This window comes from Apium graveolens, chromosome 10 (genome assembly GCF_009905375.1).
Source record: "Apium graveolens cultivar Ventura chromosome 10, ASM990537v1, whole genome shotgun sequence".
Lineage (NCBI taxonomy): Eukaryota > Viridiplantae > Streptophyta > Magnoliopsida > Apiales > Apiaceae > Apium > Apium graveolens.
The window spans coordinates 119,107,665-119,131,722 of record NC_133656.1 but is presented as its reverse complement, the minus strand read 5'-3'; positions in this window follow the sequence as shown (position 1 = coordinate 119,131,722).

The window sequence follows — 24,058 nt, the reverse complement described above, 5'->3', positions numbered from 1 at the left end:
TAGGATGTCGTGCGTGCCCGTATTTCTTGATCCATGGTAGTGTGCAGAGTCAGAGCGATCAGACAAAGGTTTCATGTAGCACCACTTTTGGAGGATTAGCCTAAGTTATGAATGATTAGTTTTAATGACTAGATGATTATCTATGGTAGTACTTTTGGGATAGAAGCGATCAGATCAAATGATGTAATTCTCTTTAATGTGTTCAATTGTTGTACCCTCGAACAAATGGTTATGTATATATTCGTTAATTTCAGTTCAGATCAGTTTGTTTGTGATAAGTTCATATTATTAATTGCACTATTAACACTTAAGAGAGTGTCATGAAGTTTATAGAATTTGAGAACTCATAATTTGCAATCATGCAAGGACTGAACGAGGGAACGACTTAAGCAAAGTAAGTAAGACAAATATCCAGAGATTCTCAAAAATTTTCCAAGCATTATGCCCCCACGAGGAATAAGATTAGGGGCAAACCTTGAATGTGATAATCAGGGAGGTCGCAATTAAGATATAAGGAACCCAGAACATAATGAAGTGGAAAACAAGGATTTTAACGTATAAGATAACTCCAAGTATGGGAGAAGGATGAAACATTTCATACTAAGGAAACAGAAAGTCGAGTAAGGAAAGGAGACCCGAGACGGTACTCCTATACGGCAATTCATGGACCTGTCTAAAAAGAACTTAGACTATTATCCCCAACCACCACCCTGAGGAAGCAATGCATTGGGAAATTCTTTCAGGACCTTTAAGTCGCTAAGCTCTCAGAGTTCCAAGGAACAAGCTGAGCTAGCCGAGGCAAGAGCTTGGCTAAAGGAAATAGAGGAATCATTTGAGATTCTAAATGATTGACGAATCACAAAAGACTGTTTTTGTCACTTACCCTCCTAAGAGAGAGACCACCCGCTGGTGGAAGGCTAAGGAAGATAGAGAGATAGTGTAAAAGCTTTAGAGCCAGAACAAAGGCAGACGAGTATGATGAATTATGAATCTAAGTTATAAAAGTTGTCAAGATTCGTTCTGAGGACACGAATCCAAAATAACGGGATAATGAGGGAGTTGGGTATGAGGAAACCCTAAAGAATCATAGTAATAGAAATAGAAAAGTATGTGATCGTCAGGATGAGGATGATTCACTATGAGTTAAAAGTTGATGGTTGAAGGCATAAGAGATGTACATATTGTACCCCCTTTAAGTTGGGAAAATTCGAGGAAACCTTGAGATAGTTCGAAGGATAAATAATGAGACGCGGATAGACTGAGGAGACAAGAAAGTAGGAAATTAGGAAAATTGGATGAAGGAAGTGACCTTCAAGAATGTGAAGTGTAAGACCGGTGGCATGATACCCAGAAAGGGAGACGCGGGTATGAAAGACATCCCAACATTGAGATGACAGTTGAGATAAATAACAAAAGTAAATGAGGAATTATTAAGAAGAAGTTCACGTTGAACACGACCAATATCTTCCAGGACATCCCTGTTGTCATTACCAAATTATGAAAGAAAAGTGGGTAACCATTGTTATCTTTTGAAGGCCATATGTGTTGACCTCAGTTTGAATAAGGATGCTATTGTGAAATTGGTATAGACTATCTAGGTGGAAATGATTGAATAAGACACCCTTATCAGGGATATATGACTTGATTTATCCATGGAAGGATGCATGTACCTTTTTAAAGGTGGAATTAAGGATAGAACATCTGTAACTTAGAATGAATCCTAGGGGAATGCATAAAGGTTGGCATTTCACCCTTAATAGGGATAGTATGAGTTTTGACAGTATAAATTGGAAAGGATTAAGGTAACAACAACCTTTAAGGATTAGTGGAGAAATTTTTCAGAAGTATATAGACAATGATTCTGGTATTAGTAAATGATATCTTGATATGCCATGTGCCTAGGGTGTACCTGATGAAGGATTTAAGGATAACCTTAGAGGTTTTACAAGGAGAAGGTAATATTCAAAGTTCTCAAGAATAGAAATTTTGATAAAGGAAATGTGACGTAATTATAATAATGCCAGGTGGGGCACATGTTGAACCATAAGAAAGTATAGATTGACCCAATAAGGGTCGAGATTGGTGAAATCAAGAAGGACCCAAAATAAGAGAAGTCCTAAGTATGATCAAGAGTCAATCGTGACAGTGTTAACCTCTAAAAGACCGAGGCAATAACTTATGGAAAAGTGATGATATATTTTTTTTTACCAAGGCGTAATGAAGAGCATTTTCACATAAGCAGTATTTTGAAATGAGGTAGAAAATTTTGTTGAAGGTGGTTAAAATGACATTGATTATAAGGAACTATTACTATTAGGAAAGGCCAATGAGATGGCCGACACTTTGAGTGTAAGAGAGGAATTATAGGCGCTCGTGCCAAAGGAATACAGTGATGATGGTTGAAGCCGTGAAGGTTGTATTATGGTTTGGAAGATTGACATTCCTTCTGATGACTGTGCAATACCCAACCGTAATAGTAGTTTGGTAAAGGTTTAATTCGTATAATCGCCATGAGCGAGCTATCTATCTTAGAAGGTACTATCTTGAGATAAGCCGGGACCATGTTACGGAATGACTAAATGAACCTTTGAGATGCATGTCTCCCAATAAAGACATATGATTAAGAATGGTATTAACCTGCTATCGTTGCCTTCATTGAAACTCTTCTGCAATTTTATCTGCTTCATGTCATATGTACATCAAGTTCAGGAGTGTTCTTCATGAATCATGAACGGTGATCATGTTACCTCCTTAGAAGAATTTGATACGAGATGTATGGACTCCGTATGGTTAGCTATTAAGACTTCATGGAAAATGAATGACTACAGTAGGTCAACGGTGGACCCTAGTAGTGCAGGAATGATTCTGCGGGTAATGAGCCGATTAATTACAACCGTGAGAGTTGTATTGGAATGGATGTTGAGATTAAGTACCACTAATCGGGTTGTGGTGATGTATAAGTTATCATTGATAGACTAATTAAGTCGATTATCTACCTATTGAATACTTATTCCTTCTTATCAATAGAGAGTCGTATTACTATACGAGGAAGGTTGCAGTGCAAGCATAGAATTCTAGTAACGATGATGTCTAGAATGAAATCCCAGATTCGATTTTCGCTATCGAGGGAGTTTCAAAGGTGATTGTGTATAAGCTCGAAGAAGAGCATGGGTCCATAGAATGATGGACGGAATAGCAAAAATATTTAGGCATGTGAAATACGATGCTATAATACTTGATGTTGATATATATGCGTATATGTTTTGTTCTCCTATGACAAACCTCTATAGTTCAGAGGTAGATTCCAAGCCAGATATTTATGGCAATAAAGTTTTTACGTATATACAATTCTCTTCAGTTCGCTCTTTTCTCTTCTTTTCATTTCATGTAAGCTGAGAAGAACAACCCTTCCAGAAGGGGAGGTATTGCCGAATGACTATCTATCTGTGTGATAGAAGCCTAGTAGGATACTACATGTTATTTAATTACTTGTCAAGTACTAAAGGCCGGCCACCTTCTGTACTAACTATGCGATATAACAAGTGTTCATGATCATAGTGATTTCTCAATAAATTCTTTTACTTCTATACGATGGGTCAAGCTTTTGAAGATAGAAGTAGTTAGAAAAGGAGTAGTATCAGTATGGTGGTATTCGGAATGGAAACACATTCGTGATACTAAGGTTGACACGTTTATTAAAAGGTTATAGAACGCTAACGAGCAAAAGTATAACCTGTATAATATTAGGAACGGAAGATAGTAACGATTACAAACTGGAAAAGAATGGGTATTGAGAAGCAAAAAGCTATAATGCTAGAAGCTATGATGAGAGTCTGTGCCATAGACTTGAAAGAATTTGGAATGGTCACTTAACACGGATTGAGTTTTCTCACGATAATAGATCGTATGACAGTATCGAGATGTCGCCTTATGAGATCCTTGAGGGAAGACAATGTCGATATCCCTTATGTTAGGATGAAGTTATAGAGCGCAAGATGCTCAGACCCGCAGTAGTCCAAAGGACCAAGGATATAATAGATCTAATCAGAGGACGGCTGGTAGTAGCCCAAGATGGACATAAGAAGTATGTTGATTTGACACGAAAGGACAAAGAATAGGAAGTAGAGGATCTAGTGCTATTATAGGTATTCCCTTGGAAAGGATGGATGTGGTTCGGAAAGAAAGGAAAGCTAAGCCCATGAATTGTTGGACCCTTTGAGATACTAAGACGGATTGGGAAGTTAGCTTACGAGCTAGCCTTACCCCCGAACCTACAACAAGTTCATAATGTGTTCCATGTGTCAATGCTAAGGAAGTATCATCGGGATGCCAGACACATAGTGGAGTATGAGTAGGTGGATATGCAACCAGATCTGACTTACGTGGAGAAACCAGTAAAGATTATGGATAAGAAGGAGCGGGTGCTTCGGAACAAAGTGATCAAGCTAGTCAGAGTGCTATGGCAGAATCATAATGTGGAAGAATCAACTTGGGAACTAGAAAGCGCAATGCTAGAAAAGTACCCCCATTTGTTTTCTATCTGATTCCGGGACGGAATCCTTTTAAGGAGGGGAGGCTGTAATAACCCCAAAAATTTTGAACTTTTTGTAACCCTTATGAATAGTGATTTTGCTGATTATGCTGAATAAGAAAACTTTTCATGCTACACTTTGTAGGGGTCCTTTTATTGTTATTCTGAGATCTTATTAGTACTCTATATGATATATAAGTGTATGTAAAGATCGTCAGAATCCAAATTCGAACACTTTGATTTTTTCCCGAAAATCCACCAGATACCGAAAGAATTGAGTATAAGGTAACAGGATAAAAAGGATTTAAATTCAGGGATTATAAGAGAGGATCATAAAAGGAATATAATGTATTGAGAAAGGTTAATGAAACCCAAGTAATAAGATCCCGGGTATGATCCCTCAAACGATAAACGAAAACGAAAGTTAAGCGAACCGTATAACAGATCAGTGGTCATTAGCCAAGTATTTAGGAGCTAATCAAAGAGGTTAGTGAGGATGATGTCATCAAACCAATAAGAAGAGGACAAGCATGGGAGGATGACATAAGATTGATGACCTAATCATGACCAAAAAGGAAGGAAGTGTGGTTGATTATTAACCACACAATTTTACATGGTTAAAAGGGTAATTAAACAAAACAAAAACCTAGAAACCAATCAAAACAAATCATAAACACAAAAACACATCTTGACTTCATTTTCCAAGAGAAGCTCTCGGCCCTTTTCCATTTTCAAGAAGAAAAAAACCCAAATCCAAGTTCCAAGCTTCATTAATTAGTGAGGTAATTATCTAAGGTTCCTTATGCATAGATATAGCTATCCTATAAGTTTAAGCTTCAAATTCCTTCACAATCTCTTCCTAAAATTCATGGAAGAAGAGGGTGAATAGTGTTTTTCAAGAACTTAAAATTTTGTTCTTGAGTTTTTGTTTAGATTAAGCTTTGGTAAGGACTTTCAAGGGTGATTCCAAGCTCCTTAGTTTCTTTTACTCACCAAGAAAGGTATAATCTCATACCCTAGCCATACTTTTGTATATTTAGAGTTTTTGTGTTTGGAATGGTTAATGAGAAGCTTGATTATTGTGTATTTAGAGATGTGTTGGTTTTGTGATGTGCTTGGAGTTGTAAATCTTGTTGATTAGTTAAAGAACTTAGGTAACCTTTTAGTTCATGATTGGGAAGTAGTGTAAATTGGAAATATTGAGTTGTTGGGTTGTATTTATTAATTTTGGTTGTATGGTTGAATTGTGGTTGATTGGTGGTTGATTTGGAGTAGGATAAAAATTGGTAATTGCGTAAACATAACCGTCGTAATGTCCGATTTACTTTAGACTGTTTTGTTCTTAACATCAGGACCCGAGAACTCACTGTTAGGTTTTGACCATTGCCATGAATATATAGTTCATGTTACAAGCTTCGTTTTGATATGTGGTTCGCTTGAATCCGATGTACGGTTTAGGAGAAACGACCATTTTAGGTAACGGCGTTTCGCGACTGAACCTTTACCCTTCGCCTTACTTTAAAACCTTGGTTAAGGACCTTAAATGAATAATTGGGTTATGAAACAATTATGTAAAGTGGGTTAGACAGTTGGTAGGGTACTCGCGAAAGAATCGCCTTAAAACTCTTAATGGTTAATTTATTAAAAATTGTGGAGCCAAGGGTACTCGAGCGACCTAAGTGAATCGTTAAGCGCGAAAGCGAACGTTAGGGTCTAATTGGTTAAAGTATAGATTCATAAGCGACTTTGGTTTAATTCCAACTTATATGATGTTTATAGGTTACCAAACTCGTCCCAGGCCTTTTATCACCCTCAGTCGCTCAGACAAGTTTTCTACCCGTTATACTGTTGTTGTGATGTATATATGTATATGCATTATCTTGTAATAAGTGCATGAATGTTATTAGCAAATCTTGCGATATATTGGAGCATGTGATATGGTATATATGCATGTCTGTTTCGTAATCTTGATATCTAATTGTTAATTCAATTGCTTATAAGTTGCATAATACCTATGCTAGAGATAAGCAGTAGTTGCGTATACCCTTAGTATAGGGGACCCAAAGGTGGACATTTTCTAAACCGGGAGTCGATGTTCCCGAGTATATTATATATATATTTATATATATATATATAGATATAGTTTTCAAAACTATTAATCGAATAAGGTTTATTCGATAACTTTGTTTTTATTAATGAATATTACTTTGAATATTCATTCGAGGATTTATGACTCTATTTATTCTATTTAATGAATATTATTTTGAATATTCATTCGAGGACTTATGACTCTGATTATTTACTAAATAATATTCTTTATTTTATTAAAGAATAATGTTTCGATAATCAAACTTATTTTCGATTATTCAAATAAAGATAGTACTTTCGTATAAGTATATCTTTGGTTATTTAATATTCATTTCAAGTATGAGTTTTAAAACTTCTACTTCAAATTATTTATATAGAGATTATCCTTATGGGAATATTATTTAAATAATAATATTCAGATATTTTCTAATATATCGGGACTGATTTATTTCATTAAATCAGCATTACTCCAAACATTCTTAAAAATGTTTTCGAGTCTTCAAAATAATTTTTAAAGGTTAGAGCGGATCCCAAAACTCGTTTTCAAATTTAAGATCTTCCTTTTTGAAGGTGACTTGAATACTCGCTCAAAAATCTAAGGGATCCGGCTCTGTGGTGTATTTTATATTCACAACGAGGTTGTTGTTTTGATAAATGAATTGATTACTTACCCAACGTTCGGGAAGTAAGTCCATCTATTTGAGTCGGCATAAGCAACAAGGGCTCAGTGGGCGTCCATGAAAGTGTAAGTGGCTCAGTGGGAGTCCATCAAATGCGTAAGTGGCTGAGTGGCAGTCCAGCATAAGGTCCTATTGCGGCCAGGGTGATGACCAGTGGGGAATTCGTCCATCTACTAGTAGAAAAGGTTACTTATTGGTATCTTTGCCTGATCAGCAAGATATCAGGTTTATGCCAAGGTTTTCTCCTTTCCAAATTCATTGGATATTACAACTCTGTTTATAATTTTCATAACAGAAGTTTTCAAGGAGTGTATGAAATGTATATATATAGGTGTATATATATATCGGGACTTAATGAAGTATCTCGTAACTTCATTATTTATAATGATATTTCAAGGATTGAATCTATTCAAATCTTATCTTGTAGTATGATCTACGTGATGAACTTTTGAAACGGATTATACCTTGGACGGTGGTAGTTCAAGTAGTATTCGGAAAAGATATAAGTATATTGGAGTATCTTGTAACTTCATCTTTTAAACTTATATCTAGTAAATGATTATCTTGTGCATGTCAAAGATTTTCAGAAAAAACGTTGAGACAAGGTTAGATATATGAGATCACCTTGCAACGATATTTTTATACAGTTATAAACTGGAACTCTGTGTATATTATACATGTCAGAGGATTTCAAAGATTGTGAAAAGTATATATGTATATATATACTGAATATTTTGCGACTTGGTCGCGTTAAGATATCAATTTGGTTCATTTCTTCTTGACCAAGACTTTCATGAGTACTACGAGAATGCTCATATATTGTTAATTATTATACATATTATTTCGGTGGGCTTGTTGCTCACTCTTGCTTTCTTCTTTCATCACACAACAACAGATAGAAAAGATGAATAGGACCAAGCTTCCAATTAGCAAGCGGTGAGGAATCGTTCCGCAGTTTTCTGGAAGCGTTGATGCCGTTGTAGCTGAGGTAGAAATTACCAATAGGCTAGACTTTCAACTTCTGATGTACCAGACTTATGTATCTATATGAATTGTAATAATGGCAAAGAAATGTAAATTTATTCAGAAACCCTTTTAAGGTGTAACGGTTTATAATTGTGGAATAAAATGACTTGTGTTATTTTTGGTATTCATCTCTGAGACTATAACTTGTGGTGTGTGTGTGTGTGTATATTGTGGGGTCGCAGTACTCAGTAGTTGGTTGACTGTTAAGATTAAGTATTGATAAGGGAAATGGAACTCGTGACAACCCGAATCCCCGACCCCGGATTTGGGGGTGTTACAATAGAGTTGAGTTGTGATGACTGGCAACAGGAGTGGCATGTCACCGCCATTCCTGAAGAGCTCTGGAACTCAGTTCCACAAGAGGTTCACACAGACCTCTTATTCTTTTCGATGGACTACTACCTCCATCTTGATCGTTTGGAAGAGGAAATGAGAGAAGCTCTCCGTCAATAAGAACGGATCATCCATCTTGCTGTGCTCTTTGTCAGCAGCAGAAGGAACTAGTCGTGAGGCTTCTTAGACTAGGACTAAGGCTGTTGATGTTAAGAATCTTAGAATAGGACTATCTTATAATTTTTGCATGTAATTGATAAATTTCATGAAATGTACTCATCTGATATATTAATGAAATTTCCTTTAATTACAAGATTTGTTCTTTGTTTCTCAAATTATATGACTGTGCATGTTTTAATTGCAATTTGTTAATCTTTACTTCATCGATTTTTAACTTTATCCTGTGATGAATGTTTTGATTCAATTTTTGATGATTTGAGGAAACATTTGAAGCACGGGTTCATGCATCTGAACCTGTGACAGATGTAGCTGAGAATGTTACTTCTCAGAAAAAAAACAGCAGCTCAAAGTTCTGATACTTTGAAAAGAAAGAAATCTGTAAGTTTTGTTGCTGTTGAAGCAACTCCTTCATTGGCAAGGAGATTGAAGAAAATGAAGGCTATGAGGTATTTGGCTAAGGCTCCATCTGAAGATACTGAAGAAGCTGAGGAAGGGGATCAGGAATCTCTGATCTCACAAGAACCAGTTATCATTGAAGCTCTTCCAGCTCAATCCAAAGATACTGCTAATGATACAGTTGTTGTAAAATCCGGGATATCGCGTGTAATTATTTTTATTAATAAATAATTTTTATATGATTATTATGTGATTTTTGGTGAATTATCTGATGATTGGTGTGGATATGTGAATGCTTATATGTGATACAGTATAAGTACGTTAATTTTATTGTGACAAGAATAAAATATAGATAATTACGGTATTTTTCTGGTAATTTTTGGGTTGTTCTATGATTTTATATTGATTTATGAATTTATTAATTATTTTCTGAATAATTACCAAATTATTTTATAAAGTCGGGAATCGTCCGACTTCAACTATTTTATATTTTTACAACCCAAAACTCTTCCGAAAACTCCTTCCTAACCTAATCTGGTAATTCCAGATATTTTCCGTGTTTTGACTTTTTGAATTCGGATTACGGTTTGACCCGTGCGAGGCCCGACGCATAATTTTTGATACGATAATTATTTCGATGTACTAACAAAACCCGTATATTCGAAAGACGGGATATTATTACGTTATTTTCATATATAGTGTTTTATAAGAATCCCGGTTTGGATAATTATCCAATACGGGTATCGAATCGAATCGTGTTTGCAGTTACTTAGCGGCTAAGTAACTAATTTAACGATCCAAGACGATCCAAAACGAGCCAATATTCCAAAAATATATATAGCCCTTTTATTATTTCATTTTATTCATAGAATCACAATCAATCAGTAAAACCCCGTAAAATACAGAGAAAATGTTGAATTGATATTGCGTTCTTGAGAATCTAACGTACGAACGAAGGCGTTATCGAACTCCGATTTGGGCGTGCAACCTATTAAAACAAAGCTCTCGAAAAGTACTTTCATAATCAATCATCCGTTTTTATGCAGGAATCAAGGTATTTTTCTGATTTAATTATTTTATTTCGAATTATTTATGAATTAAATTATGAAAATTTGTTCTTGATGTTGTTGATAATATTTGATGATTCCATCATGTAGATAATATTTTTCTGGTCAATTTGGTATATTATATGTCAAAAATCAAGTTCAATAACATAGAGAAAATGATGTTTGATTCTCGGATTTATAAATTAGGGTTTATGTTCTTGAATAATTTCAATTGAGATTTAGGGATTTTTTGTTAAGGGTTATCCTTGTAAATTGATTATGTCATATTATAGATCGTGAGAAGACGAATTTATTGGTGTATCTGTAATTAGCAAACGATAAACGTAAAGGGTTGGCCGGAAAATTGAAGGTGCGGCGGCGTCGAATTTTTCGACGTGATTTCCCAGCGATTCGACTATTGTTTGTTTGACCCGAACACATAATCGTGCTCCTGGTAACGTTATCGACATATCTGCACATTTCATAGTGTTTCTGGCAAGTTCTTCGTTCGCTGGAAAAGCTCCAGACGGCGGGGGGTCGCCGTTAATGGCTTCCTCGCCCGTCGCCGGCGAGTTGGTGAGGAAGATAGCCAAAAGTGTTGTTTAGTTCCCCCTAGTTTCCTGTGTTTACAATCCAGCCCCTGTAATTTTAAGAACTTACAAAATGTGGATTTATGTTTTATAAATTTTCAAAAATTAGATTTCTCTTTATATAATTTTTAGAAAATGATTTTTTTTAATTATTTAAAATTCCAAAAATCATTATTTTAATTCTAAAATTCATTTTTAATTCAAAAATAAATCTGATTTATTTTATTAATTAATTTTAATTAGTTTTAAATTATTTTAATTAATCAATTAGTTTAATATTAATTGATTAATTAACTTAATTAATTATTAATTGAATTTAATTGATTTAATAAATTAGATTTAATTATTTATTTTGATTTAAAAATTCTGAGAAATAGCTTTGAGCTTTAAAATATTATTTTAAATTATTTTCAAGGCTCGATAATTATTATAAAATTATTTTAAAGTCAGATTCGGGCGTTCGAACCCTATTAATTAATTATAAAATGATTCGGAGACCCATTTTAATTCCGAAAAATGTTCAAAAATTCATAATAAATACCTGGAAAATCATTTTGACCCCGAATCTTCTTTGAAAAATTATTTTGATCAATCTCTTGCGTGTTATGTGCTACGTGCTATCTGATTGATGTGTTATATGCCTATGTGGTTGTTGTTTGACTATTTTAGTCGTAACTTTCAATCCGTAAATCGGATTTGGGTAAAACGAAGGGTAGATAAAAGCTTATGACGTCTATGTGATGATTAGAATAATATGAGTATGAATAATTAATAGATACTAGTGATGCCTAGCAGAGTCAGCAAGGCATAAGAAAGGAAACCAGTGATCCATAAATAGAATCAAAGCGTAGAGAGAGAAGGCAAGTGGTTGATAAATAGAAACAAGGCATAGAAAGGGAAGGAATGTGGTTGATGAGTAAAACTATTAGATGAGTACAAGTAAAGTGGAAATCGTCGCTGATAAGGCAAGTACTTCTGAACCTTTTTCAAGATATATTGCAAATATTTTCGAACTGTTTCATAATATGTCGCTATTATTCAAAATAACTCATGTTTTATACTGCAAGCACTTTAAACTATTTAACCTTGAAACCTGATTCTTATTGATCTTAAGCCATAAGCCTTATTCTTCATAAACCATTGATTACTGAATTTCCAGATACAAGCCATATACATACAATACTACTCCACAAATACATATCTACCATATATTGATTCTGATATTGAATTTCTTAACATACCAATCCTTATTCCTTGTTTAACAGAAGACCAATTCTTGGAAACCTTGGACCCTTGGTCTTCTACTTTCTGATTCTTTCCTTGATTGAAAGCCAGTCTTTTTTTGAATTCCCTGTTATGCATTCATGGTGTTATGAATCAACCTATGCTCCAAGTTAAATGTTGTTTATGATTCAGCTTATTGATTTATATTGGTTATCATATTGAATTGTTTTAGAATTGGATGGTTTTATAAATATGGACCAGATTCGTGGTCAGACCAGATTCGTGGTCATAGTAGGCCAATGCGTGCCTTGGATCCAGTATATAGAGCAAAATTGGGAGCCTTGCTTAGGGTTAGTGCGTGACTGATCAGCAGCCTAACCTTAGTTTTTAAAATAAAAAGTGAATATCCAATTCTAAGCATTGCTTATTCAAAAACTTGATTCTTCGGAATTATTTCAATCGGTGATTGTTTAACCTCAATTGTTGCTACTATTACTTGCTGAGCTAGTAAGCTCACTCTTGCAAAATTTCTATGTTTTCAACAGTTGAAAAGGAAGTTGTCGGCAACGAGGATTCCCTGTTCAGTGTGCGAGCTAGGATTTTCGGTTGAGTTGAATCAAATTAGCAGAAGCTTTATATTATAGATGAGTTGTTTAAGATTGTAAGTACGATATTCGTAGCTATTGTAAGTTGAATTAGTTGGAACTTGGTACGATGTAATAAAAGTTAAGATTATGGCTTCTTTTCATACTTTAACCTGTTACGATTCGTGGTTGTATAAAGAATGGTCAATGCATATTATACTTTATATACAGGTTTAACTATTATGGTGTGTGTTCTGAGCCCCAAACTTCTGACCCGGGTTTGGAGGGCGTCACAGGTTGGTATCAGAGCTACAGGTTATAAGTCACTGAAACAAGTCTAGATTGTCGGGAATGGATAGAGTGTTAGGATTAGGGTTAGAAAATGGAAAGATAGAATGTCGAGAGGTTGAGTGCGACTTTACAATAGGTTTCAGTATGATTCGTGATGAGATTCGATATTCTTATCTAGTGACGCGATTTCCAGATAGAGGCGATGGTAGATTCTTTTATCCCGGGATCGTCAGATCATTCGGAGCCCTCAGGCGGAGGACCCTCATCTGATTCACGCCCTACTTGTTCACTGGTGTTACCCATGTCACATCCTGTTGCAGTGGTTGAACCTTTTCACGTTATTATTTCACCTCCTGATGCGAGACTATCTATTTGCGAATCCCCCACACGCTGATTCTGGTTCTACCGGTTACTCAACTGTGGGTGCATCTTTTCTGTCCGCTCTACACCCTGTTCTCTAAAATCCGCTTAACACTCATCTTATGGAGTAACAGCACCCAGAAAGATGGATTCGAAAGCTATAACATATGGTGAGTACACGAGGTATTAAGAAATGTGAGAAAGAACCTAGAGTGAGGATGTGTGTGTTCTAGAAAATAGTCGCTACCAGGTTATATGGAGCTACTAGTAAGTATGCTACCTATGATTATCTGGTGAAATGAGCTAGATGGATTCTAAAGGAGTTTGAAAAGATTAGAAATCGAGAATTTTCTTGGAAATAGATGATGATGATGTGACCAAACATGATGCGTATAGTGGTAATGTGAGGTGATATTAGTCGATCTTGTTTTATAAAATAGATTTGATAGACCTATTATACTCAGTAATCATAAAAGCTGATGATGGGAGTGTTAGTAGTATGGAAAGTTAGAAGTAAAGTTACGGAAAAGAAAATATGTGACGGTAACTGGAATTTTGTCAACTATGAAGGTAAATGAACCCAACGAGGGATAAAGGATATACAGAAATGAATGAGCTTTTATCAGAGTATGTTCCTAATTTGATACATTGTTATGGTTGAAAAGAACGATAACCAACTCATATAGTAATGACAACCAGGTGTGTAACTTTCAAAATTTTAAACCAGTTTAAAAAAAAATCTTGGTTGTCCAATTACTACTTGAGTTTCTTATGAAATTCAGATTACCCAGACGAATATGTGTTCTAGAAATTAGTATGGTTCGTTTAGGAGGCCAAGTGGACCCGCTACTACGAAGAAATGGTTCATCCAATTTCTGAGACGACTAGAGCACGAGGGATATGTTGATTCACGAGAAGCTGAGTACGAGTAAAGAAGCTTAAGGAAATCTCTAGACTTTCTAAAGGAAGAGCCTTATTAGTAAAAGAGGGGACAAGTTGAACGATTAGCAGCATAAGCGAAATTTGAAGTTATGAGTGTAAATCTCGTAAGACTGTAAATAAAGTCATATAAGAACGTGGAAGCGTAACGCTAAAGATACAAGACCTAATAAATGGGAAATTATTTTAATGATCGATTAAAGAAAGCATTTCTGAGAACTTTCTAAAATTAATATACGACTCGGCATGGGACCCATTAGTTGGACAAGTGTTGAAGCTGTAAACAGATGTAAAGTGGATGACGACCAATGATATCAATCTTCCTTATCATTCTTATAAATCTCGAGTAAAGTATGAACTTCTTTCATGATTAGCTTTATAAGGTGATTGTTGAATCCCTATTAAATCATTCCTTTTTCAAAATATTGTTTCCTAATTGGGGCAAGCAGTGTTATGGTGTGACGATTTATCGAAATGACAAAAAGTCTGGTGGGACGCCACCTAAGCATGTGTTGTATGCCATATGGTATGAAAGACTTGCCATCTTAAGTACTACTATGGTTGTCTCATTCCTATTTCAATCATTATTCATTCTTTCTTCTTCAATCCTGATTTGTTTATTCATGAATTCTTCCGATTATTCCCTTGTACTCTTATCCCTTACCAGAAAGTTTCCAATCAGAATTAGATACACAAATTCCTTCTTGTGTAAGGTTTACCCTTTGAATGTTTTTAAAAAAAAGAAAGTGAAATGAACCGTGCAGTAGATAAAGTTACGTAAAAAGTGTGGACAGTTGCAAGCCGATGGATGGTGGACGTTTACGTGCAGAGAAGAATCATTATGTCGATAACGGGATAGTTGCGAGAACATCAAATCAAAGGCGGGAATCTGCATACATGATACATTTCGAGTCTAAAATTTTGGCATGAATTGGAGTAATTAGCCAACTGTATAAGGTAAACTAACTAGAGAAACAAGAAAGTAAGGCTGCATGTATCAGGTGAGGCAACTGATCGATTGGACAATGAAGGCGAATGAAGAAATTCTTAATAATAACCAAATAATTGATTAAAACGTTATGAACATAAAGTATATCTCAATAATGTGGAAGATATTTGTCATGAAGATTCGAGATGGAAGAAATGCTAGTTACGAATAAACTTTAAGTGTGTTCATCAAGGGATGGTTGGGCTTTCCCACTCAAGAAGGTGAGTTGTGGTAAAATTTATGCTTGTAGCAGGATCGGAAAAGAAGGTTCAATATGGAAAGATATAAGGGGAGATGAAGGTATGGTGGTTTGACTGTAATAATTTTTAAGATGTGAAGCTTTAAAACCAAATGAACTCATTCGCAAGATTATAAGAGTGTTGGTTAAGACCAGGTGCTGGTCATCAGAAGTTGAACAAGTTAATCAATAAGAAGAAGTGTATATTGCTAAGGATGGACGAATTGCTAAGTGGAGAGCTTGATTTGAAACATGAACTAGAAGAATTCTAGAATAATTTATAATTATACTCAGTATTGATATTCTGTTATAATCAGAAGGTATGAGAAAGGACATATTAGCATCAGAATTGTTCGCTATAATCCTAGGTTGAATTTAAATATGGGTTGTACTGGTTAGTATTATATACGGTGGTGACATAATGAGTTTAGAAGGTGGCAGTGGATTGGTATATTTGAAGGTTGATGATTGTTTGGTTGAGTAGTTGTTGGTTGCTTGACTGATTATTGGTGTCGATTTGAGCCCGACTGGTAGTCAATAATATAAAGGAGATGCTGCCCAAATTTTCAGAAATTACCCTACTTTTAAAGATAGAAAGTATACTTCCGTGTGTAATTGATATTCATGTTGATACTCTAAAAAATTGTGATCTCCGTTCTTAAAAGAGATTGTTACAGCCAATCCGACTATATGTAATTGGTTTTTGGTTTCATTTAGCTAGTCATCACTTGGTACAATTGATCAATTAAGTAAGTTAATTGGTTAATTTTACCAATTAATGGTCAGTTAGATGGAAATCGATTCCAATTAGATTAAGTCAAATTTTGATGTGACTTTCAAATCCGAAATCAAAACAATGAGGAATTGGGAATAAGTAAGGACGCTGGTAGAATTCAGAAATTGCTGCAAATGTGTGAGTTTTTACTTGGATGAGTATGCCCTTCATAATGGAAAAGAGAAATAAAAAGTCATTTGTATGGACAGAGAAGAATATTTTCAAGAGCTAAAGATTTAAGATGAAGCAACGAGAAGAAAGGAAGAAGGGAGATGGAATAAAGCAGAAATTAATAACTACACCAGTATGGATTTCATTAGACAGTCGGGGAGATGTTATCATCTGTAACAAAGTTTTATCAAAGGACACCTTGTTTCTGATAATCATACAATAATGATTTGCCAAGTATTTCTATTTTGGATTAAGTGTGAGATACAGTTTTAAATTAGTTTATGATTGATGTTGATACTTAGGTTGTTGTTAAATATCGAAAGTGGTATTAATACAGATGATTGATATTTACTTCAGAATGGGATGTTGTGAGCGTCAAAGTTCGTATTGATATCTAATTTGATATGACAACAAAATGAGTATTAATGTAGAGAGTTCGGTTTTGAATAAGCTATGAGAATGAAGAACAGAGCTAGAAAAGGAAGTGGAATCAAAAACGGTGATAAAGAAACTTCATAAGATGCCAGGAAAAGCAAATGTAGTAACAGATGCATTAAGCAGAAATGAAGGAATGAACGTGTTGACAGTATTAGAAGAATTTTACAAGGAATTTCAAAAGTTGAGATTGGAAGCCCGAGTTTGCAAACCTAACAATGCAAAGATGTATAGTATGACTTTTCAGCCAGAATTGCTAGAAAAGGTAAAGAAACGTCAAGGGAAAATAATAGATTAGGATATTAATTATTAGAAAAAAAACAATAATATATATAGATACTCAAAAGGATAATCAAGGCATTCCCAGATTTTATTTCAGAATATGGGATTCCACCAGTGACAGAATTGAAGAATGGAATTTGACAAGAAGCGAACAACCAAAGATATTCAATCCATCCATGGAGTACCAATATGTATAGAGATTTAGAGGAAAATTATTGGTGGCCAGATATGAAGAAAGAAATGGTGGGATAGATTAGCAAATGTTACACGTATCAAGGAGTTAAGGTGGGACATCAAAGACTAGATGGATATATTTCTCCAAGAAACGTCATGGTGATGCCACCTGAGAACCAAAGGTGAGGAAAACATTAATTGTATTATTATTAATAGGTTATTTAAACCTGATCATTTTCATTTAGTAATAAACAGTTTATCCCATAAGTGGGTTAGTTGCTGCTTGAAGAAATGGGGGTACGTCATCAGATCCAGAAACTAATTTTAGATAATCAATATGGTGTGATTTAACATTTGACAAGAGTATTCAGAATACGATAAATTATGTCGAACGAGAATGGTATGTACTACTTCTAGATGAACGGATATTAAGTAAAGCGGAACTAAAAAGATAGGAATTTGGTTGAACAATGATAACTCAAGAGATTCAAGCTACTCCGAAGGTATGATACGAGACATAGATGTCAAAAAAGACTCTCTGATAGTATGGCATAAAGAAAAAATAAACGTTATATGTGATTAGACATCAAGGAAAGCATTGCGGTCAGTTTCGTATGAGAACTCCTTATAACCAAAATAAATGATGATATAGGTTAAAAATATGTCGGTGATGCCTCCCGGTTAGTGTACTTTATTCAAAATGGTAAGAGATTTTCGCTCGATAAACATACTCGATGGTGATTCAAGGAAAATAAAATATGGTGATAAGTTTGTATGTCAGTCATATTCAGTCAAGATTTTCTCGTTAATTCTTAACTCTGGAGTAATCTTGAGAACGTTAGAAATCGAATACGCCATGGTTCAGTATATCAATTGCAGATGGGCGAGAAGATTAAAAGAAAGATTAAAGAGCCTGGAATGCGATTGGAAGCGATTATGAACTAAGTTAACTGAATAGAGAAACATGTGGGAATGGGTTTCAATAATCAGTAGCTGTTACAAACGTTCATGAGCACGAATTACTATAATTACGAAGAAAGGATAATTAGTAAGAATTATGCTAGTCCTTTTGAGATAGTAAAATAGTCAGGATAAGTGTAAGTAAGTTGGCTTCACCGCCACACTTTTAACAGATTCATAAGGTATTTATACATGTATACTCAGGAAGAGCAATTTAGCTCCATTGTATATAAAATGGAGACTTGAGTTGAGTTATATAAGAAACAGATATAATATGAGGTCAACGAGAGGTTGTTAAGTAATGATTGATGCTACGAGTAAAAGTTTATGAAAGTTGTAAGGTTGAGAATCAACCCGAGAAAATGAGAGTGAGATACTTGAAGGTATCACTGTCTGATCCTTAGAGTGATTCTGAGGACAGAATCCTTTTAAGGGGGAAAAGATGTAACATCCGGGATATCGAGTGTAATTATTTTTATCAATAAATAATTTTTGTATGATTATTATGTATTTTTTGGTGAATTATCTGATGATTGGTGTGGATATGTGAATCCTTATATGTGATACAGTATAAGTATGTTAATTTTTATATGACCAGAATAAAATATAGATAATTACGGTATTTTTCTGGTAATTTTTGGGCTGTTATATGATTTTATATTGATTTATGAATTTATTAATTATTTTCTGAATAATTACAAAATTATTTTATAAAGCCGGGAATCGTCCGACTTCAACTATTTTACGTTTTTACAACCTGAAACTCTTCTGAAAACTCCTTCCTAACCTAATCTGGTAATTCCGGATATTTTCCGTGTTTTGACTTTTTCAATTCAGATTACGGTTTGACCTGTGCGCGGCCTGGCGCACAATTTTCGATACGATAATTATTTCGATATACAAACAAAATCCGTATTTTCGAAAGACGGGATATTATTACGTTATTTTCATATATAGTGTTTTATAAGAATCCCGGTTTGGATAATTATCCAATACAGGTACCGAATCGGATCGTGTTTGCAGTTACTTAGCGGCTAAGTAACTAATTTAACGATCCAAGACGATCCAAAACGAGCCAATATTTCAAAAATATATATAGCCCTTTTATTATTTCATTTTATTCATATAATCACAATCAGTCACTAAAACCCCGTAAAATACAGAGAAAATGTCGAATTGATATTGCGTTCTTGAGAATCAAACGTACAAACGAAGGCGTTATCGAACTCCGATTCGGGCGTGCAACCTATCTAAACGAAGCTCTCCGAAAAGTAATTTCATAATCAATCATCCTTTTTTATGCAGGAATCAAGGTATTTTTCTGATTTAATTATTTTATTTTGAATTATTTATGAATTAAATTATGAAAATTTGTTCTTAATGTTGTTGATATGATTTGATGATTCCATCATGTAGATAATATTTTTCTGGTCAATCTGGTATATTATATGTCAAAAACCTAGTTCAATAACATAGAGAAAATGATGTTTGATTCTCGGATTTATAAATTAGGGTTTATGTTCTTGAATAATTTCAATTGAGATTTAGGGATTTCTTTGTTAAGGGTTATCCTTGGAAATTGATTATGCCATATTATAGATCGTGAGAAGACAAATTTATTGGTGTATCTGTAATTAGCAAACGATAAACGTAAAGGGTTGGCCAGAAAATTGAAGGTGCGGCGGCGTTGAATTTTTTGATGTGATTTCCCAGCGATTCGACTATTGTTTGTTTGACCCGAACACATAATCGTGTTCCTGGTACCGTTATCGACATATCTGCACATTTCAGAGTGTTTCTGGCAAGTTCTTCGTTCGCCGGAAAAGCTCCAGACGGCGGGGGGTCGCCGTTAATGGCTTCCCCGCCCGTCGCCGGCGAGTTGGTGGGGAAGAAAGCCAAAAGTGGTGTTTAGTTCCCCCTAGTTTCCTGTGTTTACAATCCAGCCCCTATAATTTTAAGAACTTACAAAATGTGGATTTATGTTTTATAAATTTTCAAAAATTAGATTTCTCTTTATATTATTTTCAGAAAATGATTTTTTTTAATTATTTAAAATTCCAAAAATCATTATTTTAATTCTAAAATTCATTTTTAATTCAAAAATTAATCTGATTTATTTTATTAATTAATTTTAATTAATTTTTAATTATTTTAATTAATCAATTAGTTTAATATTAATTGATTAATTAACTTAATTAATTATTAATTGAATTTAATTGATTTAATAAATTAGATTTATTTATTTATTTTGATTTAAAAATTCCGAGAAATAGTTTTGAGCTTTAAAATATTATTTTAAATTATTTTTAAGGCTCGATAATTATTATAAAATTATTTTAAAGTTAGATTATGGCGTTCGAACACTATTAATTAATTATAAAATGATTCGGAGACCCGTTTTAATTCCGAAAAATGTTTAAAAATTCATAATAAATACCTGAAAAATCATTTTGACCCTGAATCTTCTTTAAAATATTATTTTGATCAATCTCTTGCGTGTTATGTTCTACGTGCTATCCGATTGAGGTGTTATATGCCTATGTGGTTGTTGTTTGACTGTTTTAATCGTAACTTTCAATCCGTAAATCGGATTTGGGTAAAACGAAGGGTAGATAAAAGATTATGACGTCTATGTGACGATTAGAATAATATGAGTATGAATAATTAAAAGATACTTGTGATGCCTAGCAGAGTCAACAAGGCATAATTAAATTCTGATCAAGCTATCAAGACATCAACTACTGACAATGCTCAAGTTGATTTGAAGAAAATGACAATTGCTGATAAGAAGAAGCTGTTATGGAAGAAAGCTACTCTAGTTGAACCAAAATTCAATCTCATGATTAATCAACTCGCTACATTTGGGTTAAGATCCAAGCAACCTAGAGATAGAGCTGGATTAGGTTCTGACGAAGAGAAGATTCAAACAGGAGTAGAGGTTACTCTAAGAGATCCTTTCATGTTGACAGACAAACCATATGAACAAATCAAACAAAGGCACCTTGACAAGGTGTTGTCTGCTCAAATTGTGATAGATGCTCATGACAAAGAGAATCTAAAAGAGAAATTGATCTTATTTCTCAATGATGGAAGGACTTATAGACTAGCTGATACTGATGTACTAAAGAAGTCTTTCAGAGAGCTTCAACATATTCACTATCTTCTGGAAGTAAAATCTGATGTTACAAGAAGATGGTCAAAATACATTTTGAAGGCTATAAGAGATCTATTCAGAATCTCTGGTACAAAGACTTCTCATTACAGTCCAATGATTACTGAAGGTGATGAAAGAGAAATTCTTATGCTGAAGAATTCTGCTAAGGTGGAAGTTATTCTAAAAGGAAGATGCTTATATTATAATGAAAACTCTTTACATCCTAAGGTTATCAGACTTGGTGATGGACTTGAAAGAACATCCATTCAAGCTCTCAGAACGGCCATTTATCAAATTGGTGATAGTAAAGAAGAAGAACTGATGCAGGTCAAAGCACAGTTAGCTGAAGTTCTGAGAAAAGCTGAAGATAATCTGATAAATGATTTTGTTAAGAATCATTATAGATTCAGATTGATTCAGTGATGTTGGTAAAGATGGATGTTTTGTAAGTTGTAGTTAATAGTCTTATTAAACTTTTGTTGCATTTGAACTTAAATGTTTTTGACAACATCAAATCTATTAACTTGTACATTCTTGCATAATTTACAAGTTGGGGGAGATTGTTGGATATATTTGAGATGTCATGACTAATATGTTTCATGTTTAGTTTTCAGATCTTAACAAAAAGGAAATAACAGTTCTTACTAGAATCAGGACTTACTGGAAGTCAGGACTTAAGAATATCACGACTTGGATTATCAGAAGATAATATCAGAAGATGGATATCAGAACTTAAGTACTGGAGGACTAAAAGTTAAGGAAGGAAGCTGATTTACAGGAAAGAAGATCGAGACTAATACAGAAGAAGATATGCATGGAAAGAGTTAGAGGACTAGAATAATTATATAAGATATCTGATTGATATATTTTAGGAGACGGAATTGAATTCCATATCAATTAGAAGTTATCTTGTAACTGTGTGTCTATATAAACACAGGCATAGGTTTACACTATATGTGTTACGATCATCGAGAAGATCATACATTGTAGCCTAGCAGCTCTCGTGATATGTGTTCATCACTGAGAGAGGACAGTTCCATTGTAACAGAGTTCATTATATCGAATACATATGTTTTCTGTTACTTGTGTTCTAAATTGATTTAATTGTATTTTACACTGTATTCAACCCCCTTCTACAGTGTTGTGTGACCTAACATAACTACACACCGCCATCGTATACTTAACAACACAGTATTGACATTTTAACACGAGAACACCGAAGTTGGAATGAAATATTATGGATTCATATACAACAAGTTTCAATTACTTTACAACTATATATATCGAAACTACACAAATTAAGATTAATATCAACAATCTTTAACTCATGATCACAGACAACCAAAAAAGTTTTCATCATCAGAATCATCAAAGCCTAGAAAAAGAAAACTATAAACATTGCATGATATACTATCACTCGACAAACTAGACAATGATTGAGAATAAACTGCTTTCACTGACATATTTCGTATAATTTATTTAAATTATTAGAGACTATACACTTTATTTTTTAACAACACTATAAGAGAAAGGTCAATAAGCAACGACTCGGAACTGATGTTTAAAATGTTCAAAACTGATGTCTTCGTGGGTGTAATATAAAGTCCCTATAATATAATACATCATTTCTAGATAAATAACTGATATATTAGACATTCTAAGACATTATTTAGAAACCGATATGAAAAATAAGAAATAATATCAATTGGCCTATACAATAATGCTTCTGTAAATAGAAAAGACGTGTTATACACATCAAGCCAGTTATTGTCTGATGTAAAAAAACACATATCACCAATAAAGAAAATGATGTAGTATCATAGAAATATATGTGGGTGTGATTATGTTTTAAGAGAGTCGGGAGAAAGAAAGAAGAGGATTAAAGAGATTTGAGAGAGAGACTACGGAGAATTGGAAAAATATCGGGGAGTATAATAAAACCTGATGTCCAGCAGCTAAATATACATCGGAAAAAAGTGATGTCTAAGAAAAAAATAGTTTTTTTATAAAAATATATGTTTATAAGTTCATTAGACATCAGTACATAATGATGTCTAAGATGACCAAAGACATCAATTTATTTTCCGAAAAATTGATGTCTAAGGGCTAAATAAACATCTGTTGTAGGAAATTATGTGATGTCATACAACATGTTATACATCACTTTCAAAAAAACAAACGATGTGTATGTGAAGAATCACTCAGTGTGTTTTATTTTTTCTAGAATATAATGCAATTCATTTATTTATAAAATTAATTATATCTAACATACTTTATAAAAAAATATAGGATATACATCCGAAATTAAGTTATTAATCACTCAGTTTGCTTTGGGAAATGTTGATTGATTTTGTCCCAACCTCAAATGGGCTCTCATTGGCTGAAGCACCTGCTTTTAAAATGCCCCTGGTCATTCACATGCTAATGTTGTTGTTGGCATTTCTCTTCTTGGTGCATCATCAGCTTTCATCTTAAAGGTATTATGTCAAGAATCTATATATTTCATCAGAGTTTATATTCTGGTTGGAGTATTTAAAACATGGTGATTATTTTAAACATAACATAGAGATGGAGAAGACCTGTTTTCAATGATAAGGTAGGTAGTAGATCAAA